This window comes from Pleurodeles waltl, chromosome 10, assembly GCF_031143425.1.
Source record: "Pleurodeles waltl isolate 20211129_DDA chromosome 10, aPleWal1.hap1.20221129, whole genome shotgun sequence".
NCBI lineage: Eukaryota > Metazoa > Chordata > Amphibia > Caudata > Salamandridae > Pleurodeles > Pleurodeles waltl.
This window is the reverse complement of record NC_090449.1, coordinates 326,459,240-326,484,066: the sequence shown is the minus strand read 5'-3', so window position 1 is coordinate 326,484,066 and position 24,827 is coordinate 326,459,240. Positions and strand designations below refer to the sequence as shown.

Here is a 24,827-nt window from a genome sequence, read left to right as displayed (position 1 = left end):
CGAAAAATGGATTACAATGCCTTGGCTTCCTTCCTGCTTGCTCTCAGTGCGCCCTGTGTGATGATTTCACAGGCTCTCCTTCCTGGCATTTAGGCATCAGATATTTGTCTGTCTCTGCCCGCAGCTGTGGGATTTTTCAGGACGTCTGAGTGTATGCATGCTGGCTGACACCGCTGCAATTTTCACACTTACCCCTCGCATTCCGAGCAACTGCTGATAAAGTATAGAGGAAATCGTGCAAACATATGAGGGGAACTGTGCTCCTTCAGTCAAACCAGCAAGCTTGTTTCTGTAGTGTAGTGGTTATCACGTTTGCCTCACACGCGAAAGGTCCCCGGTTCGAGACCGGGCAGAAACACTTGGCAGCAGCAGCTTTTGTGTTTGCTCCCTAAAACCTCAGTCTCTCTCAATGCACACTTAGACAGAAATGACCTTTAAAAACTTGTGACCTGTGTAAAACGTGCTTTACTATTGCAGGACGCTAAAAAGTTATCTGCATCCCTCGGTGGTCGTGCATGTGCATTGTTTCTTGTTCTGTTTTTTTTTTTTTTTCTTGGCCATGTTATATTGTGGGGCCTTTAAAGCTGTGACTTTGATAGGAACATTGCAAGCGGCAAAATCAACAAGTGCAGACTGAAGAGTCCGACCTGCACACTGTTTTGGCTGTCAGGATGGCCGAGTGGTCTAAGGCGCCAGACTCAAGAGAGCTTGATCTTCAGTGAAGCTGAGCCTTCTGGTCTCTTCATGGAGGCGTGGGTTCAAATCCCACTTCTGACAGGTGTATTTTCTTCCCTTAAATCTTGCTCTGTTTTGGAAGCTGCTGTGGCATGTGAGGAGAAATCCACCAACCCATCGGCTGGGCCCTAAATCAAAATTCTGTGTATTACTGGAAGGGGCGTCTCAGGCACACCTTCTGTTAGAGCTGCACTTTATGACAGTAACTACCATGCTGGTTTCTACTTAAGCAGTTGATTCTATCGTTTGAAGTGAGGCTCTCCTGCCACCTTTTGGGCAAAGAAGACACTGCCCCTGCAACAACACAGGCAGACAAGCTCAAACTAGGTTTCTTGGTTAGGTGGGCGGAGCATATTGGCAATGGTGCCTCCTCGTGACTTGCAATTTACATGAAGAAGACAGAGAGGCAGCTGGGAGTAGGCAGTACCCATGAACCCCTGAACACTGTCTTGCGACTAGCACACAATTCTGAAATGAGGCGGGGGAAAGGAGGTGATTTCCCCATCAAGGGCCATTCCGGGAAATCAGCCACCCTGCGTCTCCCAGGTGAGTGTTTCAGGCCTATGAGCCACTAATATAAATCTCGCCTGATCGAGCGCTGATCGAGCAAGTGTGCTTGAATCCAAGAGGCATGCTCCTCTGGCTCAAGAGCTAGCAGGCCCATCAGTGCTTCTGGTTGGGAAGTCTAAGGTGCAAGGGTCCATGACTTGCAGCGGGTTACAACTACCAGAAAGGGTCTGCTTTTCACATCAGTGCCCTAGTTCAGCTCACTGGCACAGGGCATTTTGACTACCTCTTGCCTTGCTAGAGACAAACAAAAAATCCTTGACAGAAAACATCAATTGCTATGGCACGCTTAGAGAGAGAGAGCCTCCAAATGGCCCTGCTTTTCGGAAAGACGCTTCAGAAGATGTTTCAAATGACTATGCAGCGGCAGTCTAGTTGGTATAGGGGTATGATTCTCGCTTCGGGTGTGAGAGGACCTCGGTTCAAATCCCAGACAAACCCCTACCTTTATAGGTTCAGTCTGTGTTTTAAACAGGAGTATTTCTGCTTTTCACTCTTGTAAGATGTCATGTTGCAATGCAATACATGCTTTATACTGGCGTCGAGACGGTTCAGCATCATGAAGGTATGCGAGATTTCTTTGCAACTGCTTTTCTTTGCTGGAGCAGCAGTGCTCGTAGGAACATTAAATGCACAGTGCTTCTCCATGGTAATTTCGGGTCCAGTTCTGAAATCACCTCTTGGAATGAAAGTGATCCCAGTTCCTTTCTTCCAAGGGAAGAGATCGTGTTCCGGAAGGCTCAGCTTTGAGCGTCATGAACATTGGCCCTCATCCTTGCATCCCAGTCCAATGCATAGCCACATAAAGCAAGCAGGTGTGTCTGTTTCCATAGTGTGGTGGTTCCAGTACAATGCATAGCCACATGAAGCAAGCCGGCAAGTGTGTCTGTTTGTCTAGTGTAGTGGTTATCATGCGCACCTCACATGCGAAAGGTCCCTGGTTCGAGTCGCTGGGCTTTTTCACAGTATTTGCATTTCCTGCCTCACCTGACAGGCAAGCTGAGATAAAAGAGACTGTGTCGATCCCTCACCATCGTGAGGTACTACGCTCCTGGGGCATCTGTCACAGCTCACCAAGAGGAGTTGCGCCAGCTTACGGCAGTCAGTTGCTCACTGTTTGACCTTTGCAATGAAGCCTGAGCCTACAGCATTCAAGCCAGCCAAGGAAGGAAGGTACGAGAGCGAAAATAGCTTTCCTGCCCTCACCAAGAACACACACCTTGAGCAAATAAAGTGCCAGACTTACAAGGTCCTATCGCCACCGGAGCATCACTTTTAGTGACGCCCCGGTGGCACTATGCACTGCGCGGTATTTACAAGATGGCGTTCAGCCACTTTTTGTGGCTTAACACCACCTTGTAAATACGGCCCCTTAGCACGCAGCGCGTTCCCTGGAAGGGGCGTGCAATGGGTGTTGTTGGGAGTGTGCCACAGCAACACCATAGCATTTTGATGCTGCTCCAGATTTAGGAGTTGGCGTAAATCTGCGTCAGCACCAAAATCCAACGCCATCCCAGGGGTGTCGTTAGAGTGGCGCACTGAGGAGAAATGTTTTCATTTCTCCTTGTTTTTGCTCTTTCTATGTGTGATGCATTCTGCAGCACACATAGAAGTAAGAGCAAATCACCATTGAAGATTTTTTTTTTGGGCAGGAAGGTGTCCCTTCCTGCACAAAAACAATTTCCCCCTCAACGCAGTCATCCTTGTACCATGGTGCAAGAACGGCTGCGTTGGCGCTCAGCAGCTAATTTAGAGCTGGCGCAGGGGGAAGCACAGGGGTGCGCTGTATTCTACTAAATACGGCGCTTCCCTGCATTTTGAAAATGACGGCGCGTGGGGCTTGCAAATTTGGCACAGCGTCGCGCTTAGTCATTTTCTTGTAAATCTGGGCCAAAATGTCTAAAGGATAGAGGCTTTTTATGTCATGTTCGATGAAGACCATGCAAATGACTCTAGTCGTACTGCAGAAGAGAGCACCATGTGCAGTTTCTTGCTTTGGGATGTAGTCTCCCACTCTCTGTCACCAACCCTCCGAGCAGGGTCGGAGCTGTTGCATTTCTGTGCCCAGGCTCGTTGGTCTAGGGGTATGATTCTCGCTTAGGGTGCGAGAAGTCCCAGGTTCAAATCCCGGACGAGCCCATTTTAGCGGAAAACAATCAAATCCTGCTCAAAATACACAACCCCTCAACATTTCTCATTCCACTCGAAGCATTGTTGCGCAAAACATATTTTTTGCCTCAGGCGAAAAATGGATTACAATGCCTTGGCTTCCTTCCTGCTTGCTCTCAGTGCGCCCTGTGTGATGATTTCACAGGCTCTCCTTCCTGGCATTTAGGCATCAGATATTTGTCTGTCTCTGCCCGCAGCTGTGGGATTTTTCAGGACGTCTGAGTGTATGCATGCTGGCTGACACCGCTGCAATTTTCACACTTACCCCTCGCATTCCGAGCAACTGCTGATAAAGTATAGAGGAAATCGTGCAAACATATGAGGGGAACTGTGCTCCTTCAGTCAAACCAGCAAGCTTGTTTCTGTAGTGTAGTGGTTATCACGTTTGCCTCACATGCGAAAGGTCCCCGGTTCGAGACCGGGCAGAAACACTTGGCAGCAGCAGCTTTTGTGTTTGCTCCCTAAAACCTCAGTCTCTCTCAATGCACACTTAGACAGAAATGACCTTTAAAAACTTGTGACCTGTGTAAAACGTGCTTTACTATTGCAGGACGCTAAAAAGTTATCTGCATCCCTCGGTGGTCGTGCATGTGCATTGTTTCTTGTTCTGTTTTTTTTTTTTTTCTTGGCCATGTTATATTGTGGGGCCTTTAAAGCTGTGACTTTGATAGGAACATTGCAAGCGGCAAAATCAACAAGTGCAGACTGAAGAGTCCGACCTGCACACTGTTTTGGCTGTCAGGATGGCCGAGTGGTCTAAGGCGCCAGACTCAAGAGAGCTTGATCTTCAGTGAAGCTGAGCCTTCTGGTCTCTTCATGGAGGCGTGGGTTCAAATCCCACTTCTGACAGGTGTATTTTCTTCCCTTAAATCTTGCTCTGCTTTGGAAGTGAGGAGAAATCCACCAACCCATCGGCTGGGCCCTCAATCAAAATTCTGTGTATTACTGGAAGGGGCGTCTCAGGCACACCTTCTGTTAGAGCTGCACTTTATGACAGTAACTACCATGCTGGTTTCTACTTAAGCAGTTGATTCTATCGTTTGAAGTGAGGCTCTCCTGCCACCTTTTGGGCAAAGAAGACACTGCCCCTGCAACAACACAGGCAGACAAGCTCAAACTAGGTTTCTTGGTTAGGTGGGCGGAGCATATTGGCAATGGTGCCTCCTCGTGACTTGCAATTTACATGAAGAAGACAGAGAGGCAGCTGGGAGTAGGCAGTACCCATGAACCCCTGAACACTGTCTTGCGACTAGCACACAATTCTGAAATGAGGCGGGGGAAAGGAGGTGATTTCCCCATCAAGGGCCATTCCGGGAAATCAGCCACCCTGCGTCTCCCAGGTGAGTGTTTCAGGCCTATGAGCCACTAATATAAATCTCGCCTGATCGAGCGCTGATCGAGCAAGTGTGCTTGAATCCAAGAGGCATGCTCCTCTGGCTCAAGAGCTAGCAGGCCCATCAGTGCTTCTGGTTGGGAAGTCTAAGGTGCAAGGGTCCATGACTTGCAGCGGGTTACAACTACCAGAAAGGGTCTGCTTTTCACATCAGTGCCCTAGTTCAGCTCACTGGCACAGGGCATTTTGACTACCTCTTGCCTTGCTAGAGACAAACAAAAAATCCTTGACAGAAAACATCAATTGCTATGGCACGCTTAGAGAGAGAGAGCCTCCAAATGGCCCTGCTTTTCGGAAAGACGCTTCAGAAGATGTTTCAAATGACTATGCAGCGGCAGTCTAGTTGGTATAGGGGTATGATTCTCGCTTCGGGTGTGAGAGGACCTCGGTTCAAATCCCAGACAAACCCCTACCTTTATAGGTTCAGTCTGTGTTTTAAACAGGAGTATTTCTGCTTTTCACTCTTGTAAGATGTCATGTTGCAATGCAATACATGCTTTATACTGGCGTCGAGACGGTTCAGCATCATGAAGGTATGCAAGATTTCTTTGCAACTGCTTTTCTGTGCTGGAGCAGCAGTGCTCGTAGGAACATTAAATGCACAGTGCTTCTCCATGGTAATTTCGGGTCCAGTTCTGAAATCACCTCTTGGAATGAAAGTTATCCCAGTTCCTTTCTTCCAAGGGAAGAGATCGTGTTCCGGAAGGCTCAGCTTTGAGCGTCATGAACATTGGCCCTCATCCTTGCATCCCAGTCCAATGCATAGCCACATAAAGCAAGCAGGTGTGTCTGTTTCCATAGTGTGGTGGTTCCAGTACAATGCATAGCCACATGAAGCAAGCCGGCAAGTGTGTCTGTTTGTCTAGTGTAGTGGTTATCATGCGCACCTCACATGCGAAAGGTCCCTGGTTCGAGTCGCTGGGCTTTTTCACAGTATTTACATTTCCTGCCTCACCTGACAGGCAAGCTGAGATAAAAGAGACTGTGTCTATCCCTCACCATCGTGAGGTACTACGCTCCTGGGGCATCTGTCACAGCTCACCAAGAGGAGTTGCGCCAGTTTACGGCAGTCAGTTGCTCACTGTTTGACCTTTGCAATGAAGCCTGAGCCTACAGCATTCAAGCCAGCCAAGGAAGGAAGGTACGAGAGCGAAAATAGCTTTCCTGCCCTCACCAAGAACACACACCTTGAGCAAATAAAGTGCCAGACTTACAAGGTCCTATCGCCACCGGAGCATCACTTTTAGTGACGCCCCGGTGGCACTATGCACTGCGCGGTATTTACAAGATGGCGTTCAGCCACTTTTTGTGGCTTAACACCACCTTGTAAATACGGCCCCTTAGCACGCAGCGCGTTCCCTGGAAGGGGCGTGCAATGGGTGTTGTTGGGAGTGTGCCACAGCAACACCATAGCATTTTGATGCTGCTCCAGATTTAGGAGTTGGCGTAAATCTGCGTCAGCACCAAAATCCAACGCCATCCCAGGGGTGTCGTTAGAGTGGCGCACTGAGGAGAAATGTTTTCATTTCTCCTTGTTTTTGCTCTTTCTATGTGTGATGCATTCTGCAGCACACATAGAAGTAAGAGCAAATCACCATTGAAGATTTTTTTTTTGGGCAGGAAGGTGTCCCTTCCTGCACAAAAACAATTTCCCCCTCAACGCAGTTATCCTTGTACCATGGTGCAAGAACGGCTGCGTTGGCGCTCAGCAGCTAATTTAGAGCTGGCGCAGGGGGAAGCACAGGGGTGCGCTGTATTCTACTAAATACGGCGCTTCCCTGCATTTTGAAAATGACGGCGCGTGGGGCTTGCAAATTTGGCACAGCGTCGCGCTTAGTCATTTTCTTGTAAATCTGGGCCAAAATGTCTAAAGGATAGAGGCTTTTTATGTCATGTTCGATGAAGACCATGCAAATGACTCTAGTCGTACTGCAGAAGAGAGCACCATGTGCAGTTTCTTGCTTTGGGATGTAGTCTCCCACTCTCTGTCACCAACCCTCCGAGCAGGGTCGGAGCCATTGCATTTCTGTGCCCAGGCTCGTTGGTCTAGGGGTATGATTCTCGCTTAGGGTGCGAGAGGTCCCAGGTTCAAATCCCGGACGAGCCCATTTTAGCGGAAAACAATCAAATCCTGCTCAAAATACACAACCCCTCAACATTTCTCATTCCACTCGAAGCATTGTTGCGCAAAACATATTTTTTGCCTCAGGCGAAAAATGGATTACAATGCCTTGGCTTCCTTCCTGCTTGCTCTCAGTGCGCCCTGTGTGATGATTTCACAGGCTCTCCTTCCTGGCATTTAGGCATCAGATATTTGTCTGTCTCTGCCCGCAGCTGTGGGATTTTTCAGGACGTCTGAGTGTATGCATGCTGGCTGACACCGCTGCAATTTTCACACTTACCCCTCGCATTCCGAGCAACTGCTGATAAAGTATAGAGGAAATCGTGCAAATATATGAGGGGAACTGTGCTCCTTCAGTCAAACCAGCAAGCTTGTTTCTGTAGTGTAGTGGTTATCACGTTCGCCTCACACGCGGAAGGTCCCCGGTTCGAGACCGGGCAGAAACACTTGGCAGAAGCAGCTTTTGTGTTTGCTCCCTAAAACCTCAGTCTCTCTCAATGCACACTTAGACAGAAATGACCTTTAAAAACTTGTGACCTGTGTAAAACGTGCTTTACTATTGCAGGACGCTAAAAAGTTATCTGCATCCCTTGGTGGTCGTGCATGTGCATTGTTTCTTGTTCTGTTTTTTTTTTTTTTTCTTGGCCATGTTATATTGTGGGGCCTTTAAAGCTGTGACTTTGATAGGAACATTGCAAGCGGCAAAATCAACAAGTGCAGACTGAAGAGTCCGACCTGCACACTGTTTTGGCTGTCAGGATGGCCGAGTGGTCTAAGGCGCCAGACTCAAGAGAGCTTTATCTTCAGTGAAGCTGAACCTTCTGGTCTCTTCATGGAGGCGTGGGTTCAAATCCCACTTCTGACAGGTGTATTTTCTTCCCTTAAATCTTGCTCTGCTTTGGAAGCTGCTGTGGCATGTGAGGAGAAATCCACCAACCCATCGGCTGGGCCCTCAATCAAAATTCTGTGTATTACTGGAAGGGGCGTCTCAGGCACACCTTCTGTTAGAGCTGCACTTTATGACAGTAACTACCATGCTGGTTTCTACTTAAGCAGTTGATTCTATCGTTTGAAGTGAGGCTCTCCTGCCACCTTTTGGGCAAAGAAGACACTGCCCCTGCAACAACACAGGCAGACAAGCTCAAACTAGGTTTCTTGGTTAGGTGGGCGGAGCATATTGGCAATGGTGCCTCCTCGTGACTTGCAATTTACATGAAGAAGACAGAGAGGCAGCTGGGAGTAGGCAGTACCGATGAACCCCTGAACACTGTCTTGCGACTAGCACACAATTCTGAAATGAGGCGGGGGAAAGGAGGTGATTTCCCCATCAAGGGCCATTCCGGGAAATCAGCCACCCTGCGTCTCCCAGGTGAGTGTTTCAGGCCTATGAGCCACTAATATAAATCTCGCCTGATCAAGCCTGATCGAGCGCTGATCGAGCAAGTGTGCTTGAATCCAAGAGGCATGCTCCTCTGGCTCAAGAGCTAGCAGGCCCTTCAGTGCTTCTGGTTGGGAGTCTAAGGTGCAAGGGTCCTTGACTTGCAGCGGGTTACAACTACCAGAAAGGGTCTGCTTTTCACATCAGTGCCCTAGTTCAGCTCACTGGCACAGGGCATTTTGACTACCTCTTGCCTTGCTAGAGACAAACAAAAAATCCTTGACAGAAAACATCAATTGCTATGGCACGCTTAGAGAGAGAGAGCCTCCAAATGGCCCTGCTTTTCGGAAAGACACTTCAGAAGATGTTTCAAATGACTATGCAGCGGCAGTCTAGTTGGTATAGGGGTATGATTCTTGCTTTGGGTGTGAGAGGACCTCGGTTCAAATCCCAGACAAACCACTACCTTTATAGGTTCAGTCTGTGTTTTAAACAGGAGTATTTCTGCTTTTCACTCTTGTAAGATGTCATGTTGCAATGCAATACATGCTTTATACTGGCGTCGACACGGTTCAGCATCATGAAGGTATGCGAGATTTCTTTGCAACTGCTTTTCTGTGCTGGAGCAGCAGTGCTCGTAGGAACATTAAATGCACAGTGCTTCTCCATGGTAATTTCGGGTCCAGTTCTGAAATCACCTCTTGGAATGAAAGTGATCCCAGTTCCTTTCTTCCAAGGGAAGAGATCGTGTTCCGGAAGGCTCAGCTTTGAGCGTCATGAACATTGGCCCTCATCCTTGCATCCCAGTCCAATGCATAGCCACATAAAGCAAGCAGGTGTGTCTGTTTCCATAGTGTGGTGGTTCCAGTACAATGCATAGCCACATCAAGCAAGCCGGCAAGTGTGTCTGTTTGTCTAGTGTAGTGGTTATCATGCGCACCTCATATGCGAAAGGTCCCTGGTTCGAGTCGCTGGGCTTTTTCACAGTATTTGCATTTCCTGCCTCACCTGACAGGCAAGCTGAGATAAAAGAGACTGTGTCTATCCCTCACCATCGTGAGGTACTACGCTCCTGGGGCATCTGTCACAGCTCACCAAGAGGAGTTGCGCCAGCTTACGGCAGTCAGTTGCTCACTGTTTGACCTTTGCAATGAAGCCTGAGCCTACAGCATTCAAGCCAGCCAAGGAAGGAAGGTACGAGAGCGAAAATAGCTTTCCTGCCCTCACCAAGAACACACACCTTGAGCAAATAAAGTGCCAGACTTACAAGGTCCTATCGCCACCGGAGCATCACTTTTAGTGACGCCCCGGTGGCACTATGCACTGCGCGGTATTTACAAGATGGCGTTCAGCCACTTTTTGTGGCTTAACACCACCTTGTAAATACGGCCCCTTAGCACGCAGCGCGTTCCCTGGAAGGGGCGTGCAATGGGTGTTGTTGGGAGTGTGCCACAGCAACACCATAGCATTTTGATGCTGCTCCAGATTTAGGAGTTGGCGTAAATCTGCGTCAGCACCAAAATCCAACGCCATCCCAGGGGTGTCGTTAGAGTGGCGCACTGAGGAGAAATGTTTTCATTTCTCCTTGTTTTTGCTCTTTCTATGTGTGATGCATTCTGCAGCACACATAGAAGTAAGAGCAAATCACCATTGAAGATTTTTTTTTTGGGCAGGAAGGTGTCCCTTCCTGCACAAAAACAATTTCCCCCTCAACGCAGTCATCCTTGTACCATGGTGCAAGAACGGCTGCGTTGGCGCTCAGCAGCTAATTTAGAGCTGGCGCAGGGGGAAGCACAGGGGGAAGCACAGGGGTGCGCTGTATTCTACTAAATACGGCGCTTCCCTGCATTTTGAAAATGACGGCGCGTGGGGCTTGCAAATTTGGCACAGCGTCGCGCTTAGTCATTTTCTTGTAAATCTGGGCCAAAATGTCTAAAGGATAGAGGCTTTTTATGTCATGTTCGATGAAGACCATGCAAATGACTCTAGTCGTACTGCAGAAGAGAGCACCATGCGCAGTTTCTTGCTTTGGGATGTAGTCTCCCACTCTCTGTCACCAACCCTCCGAGCAGGGTCGGAGCCGCTGCATTTCTGTGCCCAGGCTCATTGGTCTAGGGGTATGATTCTCGCTTAGGGTGCGAGAGGTCCCAGGTTCAAATCCCGGACGAGCCCATTTTAGCGGAAAACAATCAAATCCTGCTCAAAATACACAACCCCTCAACATTTCTCATTCCACTCGAAGCATTGTTGCGCAAAACATATTTTTTGCCTCAGGCGAAAAATGGATTACAATGCCTTGGCTTCCTTCCTGCTTGCTCTCAGTGCGCCCTGTGTGATGATTTCCCAGGCTCTCCTTCCTGGCATTTAGGCATCAGATATTTGTCTGTCTCTGCCCGCAGCTGTGGGATTTTTCAGGACGTCTGAGTGTATGCATGCTGGCTGACACCGCTGCAATTTTCACACTTACCCCTCGCATTCCGAGCAACTGCTGATAAAGTATAGAGGAAATCGTGCAAACATATGAGGGGAACTGTGCTCCTTCAGTCAAACCAGCAAGCTTGTTTCTGTAGTGTAGTGGTTATCACGTTCGCCTCACACGCGAAAGGTCCCCAGTTCGAGACCGGGCAGAAACACTTGGCAGCAGCAGCTTTTGTGTTTGCTCCCTAAAACCTCAGTCTCTCTCAATGCACACTTAGACAGAAATGACCTTTAAAAACTTGTGACCTGTGTAAAACGTGCTTTACTATTGCAGGACGCTAAAAAGTTATCTGCATCCCTCGGTGGTCGTGCATGTGCATTGTTTCTTGTTCTGTTTTTTTTTTTTTTTCTTGGCCATGTTATATTGTGGGGCCTTTAAAGCTGTGACTTTGATAGGAACATTGCAAGCGGCAAAATCAACAAGTGCAGACTGAAGAGTCCGACCTGCACACTGTTTTGGCTGTCAGGATGGCCGAGTGGTCTAAGGCGCCAGACTCAAGAGAGCTTGATCTTCAGTGAAGATGAGCCTTCTGGTCTCTTCATGGTGGCGTGGGTTCAAATCCCACTTCTGACAGGTGTATTTTCTTCCCTTAAATCTTGCTCTGCTTTGGAAGCTGCTGTGGCATGTGAGGAGAAATCCACCAACCCATCGGCTGGGCCCTCAATCAAAATTCTGTGTATTACTGGAAGGGGCGTCTCAGGCACACCTTCTGTTAGAGCTGCACTTTATGACAGTAACTACCATGCTGGTTTCTACTTAAGCAGTTGATTCTATCGTTTGAAGTGAGGCTCTCCTGCCACCTTTTGGGCAAAGAAGACACTGCCCCTGCAACAACACAGGCAGACAAGCTCAAACTAGGTTTCTTGGTTAGGTGGGCGGAGCATATTGGCAATGGTGCCTCCTCGTGACTTGCAATTTACATGAAGAAGACAGAGAGGCAGCTGGGAGTAGGCAGTACCCATGAACCCCTGAACACTGTCTTGCGACTAGCACACAATTCTGAAATGAGGCGGGGGAAAGGAGGTGATTTCCCCATCAAGGGCCATTCCGGGAAATCAGCCACCCTGCGTCTCCCAGGTGAGTGTTTCAGGCCTATGAGCCACTAATATAAATCTCGCCTGATTGAGCGCTGATCGAGCAAGTGTGCTTGAATCCAAGAGGCATGCTCCTCTGGCTCAAGAGCTAGCAGGCCCATCAGTGCTTCTGGTTGGGAAATCTAAGGTGCAAGGGTTCATGACTTGCAGCAGGTTACAACTACCAGAAAGGGTCTGCTTTTCACATCAGTGCCCTAGTTCAGCTCACTGGCACAGGGCATTTTGACTACCTCTTGCCTTGCTAGAGACAAACAAAAAATCCTTGACAGAAAACATCAATTGCTATGGCACGCTTAGAGAGAGAGAGCCTCCAAATGGCCCTGCTTTTCGGAAAGACGCTTCAGAAGATGTTTCAAATGACTATGCAGCGGCAGTCTAGTTGGTATAGGGGTATGATTCTCGCTTCGGGTGTGAGAGGACCTCGGTTCAAATCCCAGACAAACCCCTACCTTTATAGGTTTAGTCTGTGTTTTAAACAGGAGTATTTCTGCTTTTCACTCTTGTAAGATGTCATGTTGCAATGCAATACATGCTTTATACTGGCGTCGAGACGGTTCAGCATCATGAAGGTATGCGAGATTTCTTTGCAACTGCTTTTCTGTGCTGGAGCAGCAGTGCTCGTAGGAACATTAAATGCACAGTGCTTCTCCATGGTAATTTCGGGTCCAGTTCTGAAATCACCTCTTGGAATGAAAGTGATCCCAGTTCCTTTCTTCCAAGGGAAGAGATCGTGTTCCGGAAGGCTCAGCTTTGAGCGTCATGAACATTGGCCCTCATCCTTGCATCCCAGTCCAATGCATAGCCACATAAAGCAAGCAAGTGTGTCTGTTTCCATAGTGTGGTGGTTCCAGTACAATGCATAGCCACATGAAGCAAGCCGGCAAGTGTGTCTGTTTGTGTAGTGTAGTGGTTATCATGCGCACCTCACATGCGAAAGGTCCCTGGTTCGAGTCGCTGGGCTTTTTCACAGTATTTGCATTTCCTGCCTCACCTGACAGACAAGCTGAGATAAAAGAGACTGTGTCTATCCCTCACCATCGTGAGGTACTACGCTCCTGGGGCATCTGTCACAGCTCACCAAGAGGAGTTGCGCCAGCTTACGGCAGTCAGTTGCTCACTGTTTGACCTTTGCAATGAAGCCTGAGCCTACAGCATTCAAGCCAGCCAAGGAAGGAAGGTACGAGAGCGAAAATAGCTTTCCTGCCCTCACCAAGAACACACACCTTGAGCAAATAAAGTGCCAGACTTACAAGGTCCTATCGCCACCGGAGCATCACTTTTAGTGACGCCCCGGTGGCACTATGCACTGCGCGGTATTTACAAGATGGCGTTCAGCCACTTTTTGTGGCTTAACACCACCTTGTAAATACGGCCCCTTAGCACGCAGCGCGTTCCCTGGAAGGGGCGTGCAATGGGTGTTGTTGGGAGTGTGCCACAGCAACACCATAGCATTTTGATGCTGCTCCAGATTTAGGAGTTGGCGTAAATCTGCGTCAGCACCAAAATCCAACGCCATCCCAGGGGTGTCGTTAGAGTGGCGCACTGAGGAGAAATGTTTTCATTTCTCCTTGTTTTTGCTCTTTCTATGTGTGATGCATTCTGCAGCACACATAGAAGTAAGAGCAAATCACCATTGAAGATTTTTTTTTTGGGCAGGAAGGTGTCCCTTCCTGCACAAAAACAATTTCCCCCTCAACGCAGTCATCCTTGTACCATGGTGCAAGAACGGCTGCGTTGGCGCTCAGCAGCTAATTTAGAGCTGGCGCAGGGGGAAGCACAGGGGTGCGCTGTATTCTACTAAATACGGCGCTTCCCTGCATTTTGAAAATGACGGCGCGTGGGGCTTGCAAATTTGGCACAGCGTCGCGCTTAGTCATTTTCTTGTAAATCTGGGCCAAAATGTCTAAAGGATAGAGGCTTTTTATGTCATGTTCGATGAAGACCATGCAAATGACTCTAGTCGTACTGCAGAAGAGAGCACCATGTGCAGTTTCTTGCTTTGGGATGTAGTCTCCCACTCTCTGTCACCAACCCTCCGAGCAGGGTCGGAGCTGTTGCATTTCTGTGCCCAGGCTCGTTGGTCTAGGGGTATGATTCTCGCTTAGGGTGCGAGAAGTCCCAGGTTCAAATCCCGGACGAGCCCATTTTAGCGGAAAACAATCAAATCCTGCTCAAAATACACAACCCCTCAACATTTCTCATTCCACTCGAAGCATTGTTGCGCAAAACATATTTTTTGCCTCAGGCGAAAAATGGATTACAATGCCTTGGCTTCCTTCCTGCTTGCTCTCAGTGCGCCCTGTGTGATGATTTCACAGGCTCTCCTTCCTGGCATTTAGGCATCAGATATTTGTCTGTCTCTGCCCGCAGCTGTGGGATTTTTCAGGACGTCTGAGTGTATGCATGCTGGCTGACACCGCTGCAATTTTCACACTTACCCCTCGCATTCCGAGCAACTGCTGATAAAGTATAGAGGAAATCGTGCAAACATATGAGGGGAACTGTGCTCCTTCAGTCAAACCAGCAAGCTTGTTTCTGTAGTGTAGTGGTTATCACGTTTGCCTCACATGCGAAAGGTCCCCGGTTCGAGACCGGGTAGAAACACTTGGCAGCAGCAGCTTTTGTGTTTGCTCCCTAAAACCTCAGTCTCTCTCAATGCACACTTAGACAGAAATGACCTTTAAAAACTTGTGACCTGTGTAAAACGTGCTTTACTATTGCAGGACGCTAAAAAGTTATCTGCATCCCTCGGTGGTCGTGCATGTGCATTGTTTCTTGTTCTGTTTTTTTTTTTTTTCTTGGCCATGTTATATTGTGGGGCCTTTAAAGCTGTGACTTTGATAGGAACATTGCAAGCGGCAAAATCAACAAGTGCAGACTGAAGAGTCCGACCTGCACACTGTTTTGGCTGTCAGGATGGCCGAGTGGTCTAAGGCGCCAGACTCAAGAGAGCTTGATCTTCAGTGAAGCTGAGCCTTCTGGTCTCTTCATGGAGGCGTGGGTTCAAATCCCACTTCTGACAGGTGTATTTTCTTCCCTTAAATCTTGCTCTGCTTTGGAAGTGAGGAGAAATCCACCAACCCATCGGCTGGGCCCTCAATCAAAATTCTGTGTATTACTGGAAGGGGCGTCTCAGGCACACCTTCTGTTAGAGCTGCACTTTATGACAGTAACTACCATGCTGGTTTCTACTTAAGCAGTTGATTCTATCGTTTGAAGTGAGGCTCTCCTGCCACCTTTTGGGCAAAGAAGACACTGCCCCTGCAACAACACAGGCAGACAAGCTCAAACTAGGTTTCTTGGTTAGGTGGGCGGAGCATATTGGCAATGGTGCCTCCTCGTGACTTGCAATTTACATGAAGAAGACAGAGAGGCAGCTGGGAGTAGGCAGTACCCATGAACCCCTGAACACTGTCTTGCGACTAGCACACAATTCTGAAATGAGGCGGGGGAAAGGAGGTGATTTCCCCATCAAGGGCCATTCCGGGAAATCAGCCACCCTGCGTCTCCCAGGTGAGTGTTTCAGGCCTATGAGCCACTAATATAAATCTCGCCTGATCGAGCGCTGATCGAGCAAGTGTGCTTGAATCCAAGAGGCATGCTCCTCTGGCTCAAGAGCTAGCAGGCCCATCAGTGCTTCTGGTTGGGAAGTCTAAGGTGCAAGGGTCCATGACTTGCAGCGGGTTACAACTACCAGAAAGGGTCTGCTTTTCACATCAGTGCCCTAGTTCAGCTCACTGGCACAGGGCATTTTGACTACCTCTTGCCTTGCTAGAGACAAACAAAAAATCCTTGACAGAAAACATCAATTGCTATGGCACGCTTAGAGAGAGAGAGCCTCCAAATGGCCCTGCTTTTCGGAAAGACGCTTCAGAAGATGTTTCAAATGACTATGCAGCGGCAGTCTAGTTGGTATAGGGGTATGATTCTCGCTTCGGGTGTGAGAGGACCTCGGTTCAAATCCCAGACAAACCCCTACCTTTATAGGTTCAGTCTGTGTTTTAAACAGGAGTATTTCTGCTTTTCACTCTTGTAAGATGTCATGTTGCAATGCAATACATGCTTTATACTGGCGTCGAGACGGTTCAGCATCATGAAGGTATGCAAGATTTCTTTGCAACTGCTTTTCTGTGCTGGAGCAGCAGTGCTCGTAGGAACATTAAATGCACAGTGCTTCTCCATGGTAATTTCGGGTCCAGTTCTGAAATCACCTCTTGGAATGAAAGTTATCCCAGTTCCTTTCTTCCAAGGGAAGAGATCGTGTTCCGGAAGGCTCAGCTTTGAGCGTCATGAACATTGGCCCTCATCCTTGCATCCCAGTCCAATGCATAGCCACATAAAGCAAGCAGGTGTGTCTGTTTCCATAGTGTGGTGGTTCCAGTACAATGCATAGCCACATGAAGCAAGCCGGCAAGTGTGTCTGTTTGTCTAGTGTAGTGGTTATCATGCGCACCTCACATGCGAAAGGTCCCTGGTTCGAGTCGCTGGGCTTTTTCACAGTATTTACATTTCCTGCCTCACCTGACAGGCAAGCTGAGATAAAAGAGACTGTGTCTATCCCTCACCATCGTGAGGTACTACGCTCCTGGGGCATCTGTCACAGCTCACCAAGAGGAGTTGCGCCAGTTTACGGCAGTCAGTTGCTCACTGTTTGACCTTTGCAATGAAGCCTGAGCCTACAGCATTCAAGCCAGCCAAGGAAGGAAGGTACGAGAGCGAAAATAGCTTTCCTGCCCTCACCAAGAACACACACCTTGAGCAAATAAAGTGCCAGACTTACAAGGTCCTATCGCCACCGGAGCATCACTTTTAGTGACGCCCCGGTGGCACTATGCACTGCGCGGTATTTACAAGATGGCGTTCAGCCACTTTTTGTGGCTTAACACCACCTTGTAAATACGGCCCCTTAGCACGCAGCGCGTTCCCTGGAAGGGGCGTGCAATGGGTGTTGTTGGGAGTGTGCCACAGCAACACCATAGCATTTTGATGCTGCTCCAGATTTAGGAGTTGGCGTAAATCTGCGTCAGCACCAAAATCCAACGCCATCCCAGGGGTGTCGTTAGAGTGGCGCACTGAGGAGAAATGTTTTCATTTCTCCTTGTTTTTGCTCTTTCTATGTGTGATGCATTCTGCAGCACACATAGAAGTAAGAGCAAATCACCATTGAAGATTTTTTTTTTGGGCAGGAAGGTGTCCCTTCCTGCACAAAAACAATTTCCCCCTCAACGCAGTTATCCTTGTACCATGGTGCAAGAACGGCTGCGTTGGCGCTCAGCAGCTAATTTAGAGCTGGCGCAGGGGGAAGCACAGGGGTGCGCTGTATTCTACTAAATACGGCGCTTCCCTGCATTTTGAAAATGACGGCGCGTGGGGCTTGCAAATTTGGCACAGCGTCGCGCTTAGTCATTTTCTTGTAAATCTGGGCCAAAATGTCTAAAGGATAGAGGCTTTTTATGTCATGTTCGATGAAGACCATGCAAATGACTCTAGTCGTACTGCAGAAGAGAGCACCATGTGCAGTTTCTTGCTTTGGGATGTAGTCTCCCACTCTCTGTCACCAACCCTCCGAGCAGGGTCGGAGCCATTGCATTTCTGTGCCCAGGCTCGTTGGTCTAGGGGTATGATTCTCGCTTAGGGTGCGAGAGGTCCCAGGTTCAAATCCCGGACGAGCCCATTTTAGCGGAAAACAATCAAATCCTGCTCAAAATACACAACCCCTCAACATTTCTCATTCCACTCGAAGCATTGTTGCGCAAAACATATTTTTTGCCTCAGGCGAAAAATGGATTACAATGCCTTGGCTTCCTTCCTGCTTGCTCTCAGTGCGCCCTGTGTGATGATTTCACAGGCTCTCCTTCCTGGCATTTAGGCATCAGATATTTGTCTGTCTCTGCCCGCAGCTGTGGGATTTTTCAGGACGTCTGAGTGTATGCATGCTGGCTGACACCGCTGCAATTTTCACACTTACCCCTCGCATTCCGAGCAACTGCTGATAAAGTATAGAGGAAATCGTGCAAATATATGAGGGGAACTGTGCTCCTTCAGTCAAACCAGCAAGCTTGTTTCTGTAGTGTAGTGGTTATCACGTTCGCCTCACACGCGGAAGGTCCCCGGTTCGAGACCGGGCAGAAACACTTGGCAGAAGCAGCTTTTGTGTTTGCTCCCTAAAACCTCAGTCTCTCTCAATGCACACTTAGACAGAAATGACCTTTAAAAACTTGTGACCTGTGTAAAACGTGCTTTACTATTGCAGGACGCTAAAAAGTTATCTGCATCCCTTGGTGGTCGTGCATGTGCATTGTTTCTTGTTCTGTTTTTTTTTTTTTTTCTTGGCCATGTTATATTGTGGGGCCTTTAAAGCTGTGACTTTGATAGGAACATTGCAAGCGGCAAAATCAACAAGTGCAGACTGAAGAGTCCGACCTGCACACTGTTTTGGCTGTCAGGATGGCCGAGTGGTCTAAGGCGCCAGACTCAAGAGAGCTTTATCTTCAGTGAAGCTGAACCTTCTGGTCTCTTCATGGAGGCGTGGGTTCAAATCCCACTTCTGACAGGTGTATTTTCTTCCCTTAAATCTTGCTCTGCTTTGGAAGCTGCTGTGGCATGTGAGGAGAAATCCACCAACCCATCGGCTGGGCCCTCAATCAAAATTCTGTGTATTACTGGAAGGGGCGTCTCAGGCACACCTTCTGTTAGAGCTGCACTTTATGACAGTAACTACCATGCTGGTTTCTACTTAAGCAGTTGATTCTATCGTTTGAAGTGAGGCTCTCCTGCCACCTTTTGGGCAAAGAAGACACTGCCCCTGCAACAACACAGGCAGACAAGCTCAAACTAGGTTTCTTGGTTAGGTGGGCGGAGCATATTGGCAATGGTGCCTCCTCGTGACTTGCAATTTACATGAAGAAGACAGAGAGGCAGCTGGGAGTAGGCAGTACCGATGAACCCCTGAACACTGTCTTGCGACTAGCACACAATTCTGAAATGAGGCGGGGGAAAGGAGGTGATTTCCCCATCAAGGGCCATTCCGGGAAATCAGCCACCCTGCGTCTCCCAGGTGAGTGTTTCAGGCCTATGAGCCACTAATATAAATCTCGCCTGATCAAGCCTGATCGAGCGCTGATCGAGCAAGTGTGCTTGAATCCAAGAGGCATGCTCCTCTGGCTCAAGAGCTAGCAGGCCCTTCAGTGCTTCTGGTTGGGAGTCTAAGGTGCAAGGGTCCTTGACTTGCAGCGGGTTACAACTACCAGAAAGGGTCTGCTTTTCACATCAGTGCCCTAGTTCAGCTCACTGGCACAGGGCATTTTGACTACCTCTTGCCTTGCTAGAGACAAACAAAAAATCCTTGACAGAAAACATCAATTGCTATGGCACGCTTAGAGAGAGAGAGCCTCCAAATGGCCCTGCTTTTCGGAAAGACACTTCAGAAGATGTTTCAAATGACTATGCAGCGGCAGTCTAGTTGGTATAGGGGTATGATTCTTGCTTTGGGTGTGAGAGGACCTCGGTTCAAATCCCAGACAAACCACTACCTTTATAGGTTCAGTCTGTGTTTTAAACAGGAGTATTTCTGCTTTTCACTCTTGTAAGATGTCATGTTGCAATGCAATACATGCTTTATACTGGCGTCGACACGGTTCAGCATCATGAAGGTATGCGAGATTTCTTTGCAACTGCTTTTCTGTGCTGGAGCAGCAGTGCTCGTAGGAACATTAAATGCACAGTGCTTCTCCATGGTAATTTCGGGTCCAGTTCTGAAATCACCTCTTGGAATGAAAGTGATCCCAGTTCCTTTCTTCCAAGGGAAGAGATCGTGTTCCGGAAGGCTCAGCTTTGAGCGTCATGAACATTGGCCCTCATCCTTGCATCCCAGTCCAATGCATAGCCACATAAAGCAAGCAGGTGTGTCTGTTTCCATAGTGTGGTGGTTCCAGTACAATGCATAGCCACATCAAGCAAGCCGGCAAGTGTGTCTGTTTGTCTAGTGTAGTGGTTATCATGCGCACCTCATATGCGAAAGGTCCCTGGTTCGAGTCGCTGGGCTTTTTCACAGTATTTGCATTTCCTGCCTCACCTGACAGGCAAGCTGATATAAAAGAGACTGTGTCTATCCCTCACCATCGTGAGGTACTACGCTCCTGGGGCATCTGTCACAGCTCACCAAGAGGAGTTGCGCCAGCTTACGGCAGTCAGTTGCTCACTGTTTGACCTTTGCAATGAAGCCTGAGCCTACAGCATTCAAGCCAGCCAAGGAAGGAAGGTACGAGAGCGAAAATAGCTTTCCTGCCCTCACCAAGAACACACACCTTGAGCAAATAAAGTGCCAGACTTACAAGGTCCTATCGCCACCGGAGCATCACTTTTAGTGACGCCCCGGTGGCACTATGCACTGCGCGGTATTTACAAGATGGCGTTCAGCCACTTTTTGTGGCTTAACACCACCTTGTAAATACGGCCCCTTAGCACGCAGCGCGTTCCCTGGAAGGGGCGTGCAATGGGTGTTGTTGGGAGTGTGCCACAGCAACACCATAGCATTTTGATGCTGCTCCAGATTTAGGAGTTGGCGTAAATCTGCGTCAGCACCAAAATCCAACGCCATCCCAGGGGTGTCGTTAGAGTGGCGCACTGAGGAGAAATGTTTTCATTTCTCCTTGTTTTTGCTCTTTCTATGTGTGATGCATTCTGCAGCACACATAGAAGTAAGAGCAAATCACCATTGAAGATTTTTTTTTTGGGCAGGAAGGTGTCCCTTCCTGCACAAAAACAATTTCCCCCTCAACGCAGTCATCCTTGTACCATGGTGCAAGAACGGCTGCGTTGGCGCTCAGCAGCTAATTTAGAGCTGGCGCAGGGGGAAGCACAGGGGGAAGCACAGGGGTGCGCTGTATTCTACTAAATACGGCGCTTCCCTGCATTTTGAAAATGACGGCGCGTGGGGCTTGCAAATTTGGCACAGCGTCGCGCTTAGTCATTTTCTTGTAAATCTGGGCCAAAATGTCTAAAGGATAGAGGCTTTTTATGTCATGTTCGATGAAGACCATGCAAATGACTCTAGTCGTACTGCAGAAGAGAGCACCATGCGCAGTTTCTTGCTTTGGGATGTAGTCTCCCACTCTCTGTCACCAACCCTCCGAGCAGGGTCGGAGCCGCTGCATTTCTGTGCCCAGGCTCATTGGTCTAGGGGTATGATTCTCGCTTAGGGTGCGAGAGGTCCCAGGTTCAAATCCCGGACGAGCCCATTTTAGCGGAAAACAATCAAATCCTGCTCAAAATACACAACCCCTCAACATTTCTCATTCCACTCGAAGCATTGTTGCGCAAAACATATTTTTTGCCTCAGGCGAAAAATGGATTACAATGCCTTGGCTTCCTTCCTGCTTGCTCTCAGTGCGCCCTGTGTGATGATTTCCCAGGCTCTCCTTCCTGGCATTTAGGCATCAGATATTTGTCTGTCTCTGCCCGCAGCTGTGGGATTTTTCAGGACGTCTGAGTGTATGCATGCTGGCTGACACCGCTGCAATTTTCACACTTACCCCTCGCATTCCGAGCAACTGCTGATAAAGTATAGAGGAAATCGTGCAAACATATGAGGGGAACTGTGCTCCTTCAGTCAAACCAGCAAGCTTGTTTCTGTAGTGTAGTGGTTATCACGTTCGCCTCACACGCGAAAGGTCCCCAGTTCGAGACCGGGCAGAAACACTTGGCAGCAGCAGCTTTTGTGTTTGCTCCCTAAAACCTCAGTCTCTCTCAATGCACACTTAGACAGAAATGACCTTTAAAAACTTGTGACCTGTGTAAAACGTGCTTTACTATTGCAGGACGCTAAAAAGTTATCTGCATCCCTCGGTGGTCGTGCATGTGCATTGTTTCTTGTTCTGTTTTTTTTTTTTTTTCTTGGCCATGTTATATTGTGGGGCCTTTAAAGCTGTGACTTTGATAGGAACATTGCAAGCGGCAAAATCAACAAGTGCAGACTGAAGAGTCCGACCTGCACACTGTTTTGGCTGTCAGGATGGCCGAGTGGTCTAAGGCGCCAGACTCAAGAGAGCTTGATCTTCAGTGAAGATGAGCCTTCTGGTCTCTTCATGGTGGCGTGGGTTCAAATCCCACTTCTGACAGGTGTATTTTCTTCCCTTAAATCTTGCTCTGCTTTGGAAGCTGCTGTGGCATGTGAGGAGAAATCCACCAACCCATCGGCTGGGCCCTCAATCAAAATTCTGTGTATTACTGGAAGGGGCGTCTCAGGCACACCTTCTGTTAGAGCTGCACTTTATGACAGTAACTACCATGCTGGTTTCTACTTAAGCAGTTGATTCTATCGTTTGAAGTGAGGCTCTCCTGCCACCTTTTGGGCAAAGAAGACACTGCCCCTGCAACAACACAGGCAGACAAGCTCAAACTAGGTTTCTTGGTTAGGTGGGCGGAGCATATTGGCAATGGTGCCTCCTCGTGACTTGCAATTTACATGAAGAAGACAGAGAGGCAGCTGGGAGTAGGCAGTACCCATGAACCCCTGAACACTGTCTTGCGACTAGCACACAATTCTGAAATGAGGCGGGGGAAAGGAGGTGATTTCCCCATCAAGGGCCATTCCGGGAAATCAGCCACCCTGCGTCTCCCAGGTGAGTGTTTCAGGCCTATGAGCCACTAATATAAATCTCGCCTGATTGAGCGCTGATCGAGCAAGTGTGCTTGAATCCAAGAGGCATGCTCCTCTGGCTCAAGAGCTAGCAGGCCCATCAGTGCTTCTGGTTGGGAAATCTAAGGTGCAAGGGTTCATGACTTGCAGCAGGTTACAACTACCAGAAAGGGTCTGCTTTTCACATCAGTGCCCTAGTTCAGCTCACTGGCACAGGGCATTTTGACTACCTCTTGCCTTGCTAGAGACAAACAAAAAATCCTTGACAGAAAACATCAATTGCTATGGCACGCTTAGAGAGAGAGAGCCTCCAAATGGCCCTGCTTTTCGGAAAGACGCTTCAGAAGATGTTTCAAATGACTATGCAGCGGCAGTCTAGTTGGTATAGGGGTATGATTCTCGCTTCGGGTGTGAGAGGACCTCGGTTCAAATCCCAGACAAACCCCTACCTTTATAGGTTTAGTCTGTGTTTTAAACAGGAGTATTTCTGCTTTTCACTCTTGTAAGATGTCATGTTGCAATGCAATACATGCTTTATACTGGCGTCGAGACGGTTCAGCATCATGAAGGTATGCGAGATTTCTTTGCAACTGCTTTTCTGTGCTGGAGCAGCAGTGCTCGTAGGAACATTAAATGCACAGTGCTTCTCCATGGTAATTTCGGGTCCAGTTCTGAAATCACCTCTTGGAATGAAAGTGATCCCAGTTCCTTTCTTCCAAGGGAAGAGATCGTGTTCCGGAAGGCTCAGCTTTGAGCGTCATGAACATTGGCCCTCATCCTTGCATCCCAGTCCAATGCATAGCCACATAAAGCAAGCAAGTGTGTCTGTTTCCATAGTGTGGTGGTTCCAGTACAATGCATAGCCACATGAAGCAAGCCGGCAAGTGTGTCTGTTTGTGTAGTGTAGTGGTTATCATGCGCACCTCACATGCGAAAGGTCCCTGGTTCGAGTCGCTGGGCTTTTTCACAGTATTTGCATTTCCTGCCTCACCTGACAGACAAGCTGAGATAAAAGAGACTGTGTCTATCCCTCACCATCGTGAGGTACTACGCTCCTGGGGCATCTGTCACAGCTCACCAAGAGGAGTTGCGCCAGCTTACGGCAGTCAGTTGCTCACTGTTTGACCTTTGCAATGAAGCCTGAGCCTACAGCATTCAAGCCAGCCAAGGAAGGAAGGTACGAGAGCGAAAATAGCTTTCCTGCCCTCACCAAGAACACACACCTTGAGCAAATAAAGTGCCAGACTTACAAGGTCCTATCGCCACCGGAGCATCACTTTTAGTGACGCCCCGGTGGCACTATGCACTGCGCGGTATTTACAAGATGGCGTTCAGCCACTTTTTGTGGCTTAACACCACCTTGTAAATACGGCCCCTTAGCACGCAGCGCGTTCCCTGGAAGGGGCGTGCAATGGGTGTTGTTGGGAGTGTGCCACAGCAACACCATAGCATTTTGATGCTGCTCCAGATTTAGGAGTTGGCGTAAATCTGCGTCAGCACCAAAATCCAACGCCATCCCAGGGGTGTCGTTAGAGTGGCGCACTGAGGAGAAATGTTTTCATTTCTCCTTGTTTTTGCTCTTTCTATGTGTGATGCATTCTGCAGCACACATAGAAGTAAGAGCAAATCACCATTGAAGATTTTTTTTTTGGGCAGGAAGGTGTCCCTTCCTGCACAAAAACAATTTCCCCCTCAACGCAGTCATCCTTGTACCATGGTGCAAGAACGGCTGCGTTGGCGCTCAGCAGCTAATTTAGAGCTGGCGCAGGGGGAAGCACAGGGGTGCGCTGTATTCTACTAAATACGGCGCTTCCCTGCATTTTGAAAATGACGGCGCGTGGGGCTTGCAAATTTGGCACAGCGTCGCGCTTAGTCATTTTCTTGTAAATCTGGGCCAAAATGTCTAAAGGATAGAGGCTTTTTATGTCATGTTCGATGAAGACCATGCAAATGACTCTAGTCGTACTGCAGAAGAGAGCACCATGTGCAGTTTCTTGCTTTGGGATGTAGTCTCCCACTCTCTGTCGCCAACCCTTCGAGCAGGGTCGGAGCCGTTGCATTTCTGTGCCCAGGCTCGTTGGTCTAGGGGTGTGATTCTCGCTTAGGGTGCGAGAGGTCCCAGGTTCAAATCCCGGACGAGCCCATTTTAGCGGAAAACAATCAAATCCTGCTCAAAATACACAACCCCTCAACATTTCTCATTCCACTCGAAGCATTGTTGCGCAAAACATATTTTTTGCCTCAGGCGAAA

The 24,827-nt window shown here is 48.6% G+C and overlaps 14 non-coding genes across 14 annotated transcripts; all 14 read left to right on the top strand.

The window, feature by feature from the left end:
• Nucleotides 1-285: 285 nt before the first annotated feature.
• TRNAV-CAC (transfer RNA valine (anticodon CAC)) lies at nucleotides 286-358 on the top strand. Its single transcript has one exon. It is a non-coding gene; the product is annotated as a tRNA-Val (tRNA).
• Nucleotides 359-665: 307 nt separating this feature from the next.
• TRNAL-CAA (transfer RNA leucine (anticodon CAA)) lies at nucleotides 666-777 on the top strand. The gene is made up of 2 exons: nucleotides 666-703; nucleotides 732-777. It is a non-coding gene; the product is annotated as a tRNA-Leu (tRNA).
• Nucleotides 778-3,829: 3,052 nt separating this feature from the next.
• TRNAV-CAC (transfer RNA valine (anticodon CAC)) lies at nucleotides 3,830-3,902 on the top strand. Its single transcript has one exon. It is a non-coding gene; the product is annotated as a tRNA-Val (tRNA).
• Nucleotides 3,903-4,208: 306 nt separating this feature from the next.
• Nucleotides 4,209-4,320, top strand: TRNAL-CAA (transfer RNA leucine (anticodon CAA)). The gene is made up of 2 exons: nucleotides 4,209-4,246; nucleotides 4,275-4,320. It is a non-coding gene; the product is annotated as a tRNA-Leu (tRNA).
• Nucleotides 4,321-6,899: 2,579 nt separating this feature from the next.
• On the top strand, nucleotides 6,900-6,971 carry TRNAP-AGG (transfer RNA proline (anticodon AGG)). The gene has a single exon. It is a non-coding gene; the product is annotated as a tRNA-Pro (tRNA).
• A 388-nt stretch (nucleotides 6,972-7,359) lies between these two features.
• On the top strand, nucleotides 7,360-7,432 carry TRNAV-CAC (transfer RNA valine (anticodon CAC)). The gene has a single exon. It is a non-coding gene; the product is annotated as a tRNA-Val (tRNA).
• A 307-nt stretch (nucleotides 7,433-7,739) lies between these two features.
• TRNAL-CAA (transfer RNA leucine (anticodon CAA)) lies at nucleotides 7,740-7,851 on the top strand. Its single transcript has 2 exons — nucleotides 7,740-7,777; nucleotides 7,806-7,851. It is a non-coding gene; the product is annotated as a tRNA-Leu (tRNA).
• A 3,073-nt stretch (nucleotides 7,852-10,924) lies between these two features.
• TRNAV-CAC (transfer RNA valine (anticodon CAC)) lies at nucleotides 10,925-10,997 on the top strand. Its single transcript has one exon. It is a non-coding gene; the product is annotated as a tRNA-Val (tRNA).
• A 3,471-nt stretch (nucleotides 10,998-14,468) lies between these two features.
• Nucleotides 14,469-14,541, top strand: TRNAV-CAC (transfer RNA valine (anticodon CAC)). Its single transcript has one exon. It is a non-coding gene; the product is annotated as a tRNA-Val (tRNA).
• A 306-nt stretch (nucleotides 14,542-14,847) lies between these two features.
• On the top strand, nucleotides 14,848-14,959 carry TRNAL-CAA (transfer RNA leucine (anticodon CAA)). The gene is made up of 2 exons: nucleotides 14,848-14,885; nucleotides 14,914-14,959. It is a non-coding gene; the product is annotated as a tRNA-Leu (tRNA).
• A 2,579-nt stretch (nucleotides 14,960-17,538) lies between these two features.
• TRNAP-AGG (transfer RNA proline (anticodon AGG)) lies at nucleotides 17,539-17,610 on the top strand. The gene has a single exon. It is a non-coding gene; the product is annotated as a tRNA-Pro (tRNA).
• A 388-nt stretch (nucleotides 17,611-17,998) lies between these two features.
• Nucleotides 17,999-18,071, top strand: TRNAV-CAC (transfer RNA valine (anticodon CAC)). Its single transcript has one exon. It is a non-coding gene; the product is annotated as a tRNA-Val (tRNA).
• A 307-nt stretch (nucleotides 18,072-18,378) lies between these two features.
• Nucleotides 18,379-18,490, top strand: TRNAL-CAA (transfer RNA leucine (anticodon CAA)). Its single transcript has 2 exons — nucleotides 18,379-18,416; nucleotides 18,445-18,490. It is a non-coding gene; the product is annotated as a tRNA-Leu (tRNA).
• Nucleotides 18,491-21,563: 3,073 nt separating this feature from the next.
• TRNAV-CAC (transfer RNA valine (anticodon CAC)) lies at nucleotides 21,564-21,636 on the top strand. Its single transcript has one exon. It is a non-coding gene; the product is annotated as a tRNA-Val (tRNA).
• Nucleotides 21,637-24,827: the final 3,191 nt, after the last annotated feature.